Below are 3,209 nucleotides of genomic sequence, written 5' to 3'. Positions count from 1 at the left end.
AATAAAGATGATAATATCTATGATTAACACCCTCCACAATAAAAATGATTAATCAACCTCTCATAATTACAAAAAAATGAACAAAATGAAAAATTATTATTGGTTGAATGAAGTTTGCACGGTTTGTACAAATTAAGTGGTTTGCATTTAATCGCTCTCCTATATATATATATATATATATATATATATATATATATATATAACTAACATATTGTAACTTCGAAGCCCAAAACAATAGACCAATTAACTTCTAAATCCATTTAAAATCATGACAAAGTTATACGAAGCACACAACTTAAAACTTACAAGGAACTCAAAAATCTCGTTTCTATTTATGTGAGATTAGTCATCAGAACCCAACCCCACATCAATGAATTCATAATTAAGCTTAGAGATCATATTTTCCATCAATATAAGACGGGTTGTCATACATCTGGTCGTCATTCTTTTTCTAAACTACATGAACCTTTATTGAAATCTAACGACATATTGCATCTTGGAGATCTGATAACTTACATCAAATAATCAAACAGTAAAACTTTTACTCCTTAAATATGACTCCTTTTGTCTTTATTAAAAAAAAAAGAACTAACCACAAGGATGGTGTCTGATTGGTTTTAGCTTGACTCCAAAGGTCAAAAGTAGTAGGAGGTTTCAGGTTCAAATCCAAGAAGAAATAAAAATCCCCTTGTGGCCACGGAGGTTCAAATACGGTGACTCCGAGCTATCTGCAAAGCAGGTGGTCGTCATGGGATTAGTCGGCTCGCATAATGGGTTGGATATCCAGGTTAATAGGAAAAAAAAAACTAGTTTCCCCAAAGCTTAAAGACTTTCATTAGGTCAACGGAAGCTTTTCCAATCACAAACGTCTTTATTTCAGAAATATTTTATTGATCAAAAATAGTAATATTTGTTCATATATCGAACGTCGTACGTCTGTAAACGGTTTAAAAGAAGTGGACTGGGACTTGGGTTTTAGTCAAAATGTCGCTTTAACCAACGTAACTTTAATAAGAATGACAATTTTTGTCATGTTATCAAATGACAACGGTTTAAAAGATTTTTATACCCGAATCAAAATCTGATGTTACAAATAAACTGTTCCTATTCCATTAATTATTAAAATGTATTTTATTATTATTTGATTTAGTATAAATTTATTTAACTCAATTATTCTTTTTTCAATAAATAATGATATGGTTCCACATGATTGGTGGATAAAAACAATACAACAAAACCACAAATGCATGATTGGTTTGAGCTTGACTTCAAATGTCAAAAGTACCAGAGGGTCCAGGTTCAAATCCAAGAAGGAATAAAAATCCCCTTGTGGCCACGGAGGTTCAAATGCAGTGACTCCGAGCTATCTGCAAAACAGGTGGTCGTCCTGAGATTAGTCGGCTCGCATAGCGGGTTGGATATCCAGGTTAATAAAAAAAAAAACAATGGAACAAGAAAATTTATGACACCAAATTTTTATTTTTAATAAAGACGGGTTCAAAATATGATCACAACGACAAATATGTATACAAGGATATAATAAATATCATCATATTTTTTTTGTAAAAAAGGTAAAATATTTGTCTGACAAATTATTTAATTGAATGTCAAATACCAACCAAAGATGCATAAAAACGTCTTAGTTCAAAAAGCCCTCGGTTTTAAAAGCCCGAGCCTGGCAAAACAAACTCGATCAAGCAAAGGCTTTTTTATTCAAGGTCCGAGGACAAGGTGGCGGCGATCAACCATCCACTCTTGAGATCTTAAAACTCAATCTGACAGCTAAAAAACTCGGTCTAGAAAAGTTTGACCAAACCTATTTTAACATCCAGAAACCAACTTGACCCGAGTTTTAAAGGAATTATTAAATAACATATGATAGAATTAGGGGTAAGCAGCGGAACCGGGTACCCACTTGTGGAACCGGAATTGCCTTGCAACTGCCGGTTCCGGAACCGGAATTGATATGAGTGGTTCCGGTTTATAAAATACGGAACCAATTGAGAATGGTTCCGGTTCCAGTTCTCAATTTTTCGAAACCGTTACCCGCCGAGACTAACTAGTTCCTTTATTGAGGTAAGTCATAAGTTACGAATTTGTGCGGGTTTTTTTATATATTTTGTGTAGTTTTTTGTAAAAAAATATATGCAGTTTTTTATATAATTTGTGCAGTTTTTTATATAATTTTATGTTAAAAATATATAAAGTTTTTTATATAATTTTGTGCAGTTTTTTATACAAAGTTTGTACAATTTTTTCATATAAAACTTGTATAGTTTTTCATTATAATAAGTCTCGATTTTCAAAAAACAAATAAGATATATAATATCATGAAGTTAATTTTTTTGTAATGATTAAAATGACATAAAATTAGTTAGTTGACATAGTTTTATCGACGATTTTAGTTATTTAGGGGGTGTTTGGGATTACTTATAAAAGCTGTTTTTTAACTTATTTCAGTCTGGCATCGGTGATAAGCTGCTTTATGATGTTTGGATAAGAAAAAAAACTACTTATACCGATGCCAAACCGGTAATAAGCTGTTTTTGATAAGTTAATCTCTCCTGACCTATGAAAAATTGCTTATTACCAGTTTACAATTTTAACCCTGTTTTATTTAACTCCGGTTTGATACCACATAAGTTAATAAGCACTTTTACAAAAAAAAACGTAAGTTGTTTTAGATAAGCAATCCCAAATAATCGCAGGTATTCAGATAAACTTGCATAAATCTCCATTAATTCCATTTGATCTTGAAAACTGGTAGGAAATCTTCGATTTAATTATTAGTTAGCTAACTCTATTTATAAAACTACTAATTTCGTATTAATGTGATATAAAAGAATATAATCTATAGTATATTATAAATCATTTGATAAAAACTCTTAAAAATTATTTTTTATGCACGAAGTACAGTTTATTGATGCATATTACTTACAATTCAAGATTACAAGTAAATTATATGTAAGTACAACTTATTAAAGCTTCATGTTTGAATTCATGTAACTAACTACGGCTAAACATAATCAAATAGAGGATAAACATTTTATTTTTAAAATATAAAATATAATTAGGATAATTATCGATTTCTAACAAAATAATTAATTATTATCTTTATAAAAATTATATTATTAAACTAAATATAAATTACTTCGTTATTGAACCTAAACGAAATTATAATTAAAAATTGAATTAAAAAATTACAAAAA

The sequence above is a fragment of the Cynara cardunculus genome (assembly GCF_001531365.2).
Source record: "Cynara cardunculus var. scolymus isolate 2C chromosome LG 1, CcrdV1, whole genome shotgun sequence".
Classification (NCBI taxonomy): Eukaryota; Viridiplantae; Streptophyta; class Magnoliopsida; order Asterales; family Asteraceae; genus Cynara; species Cynara cardunculus.
Note: the sequence above shows the minus strand (reverse complement) of the source record.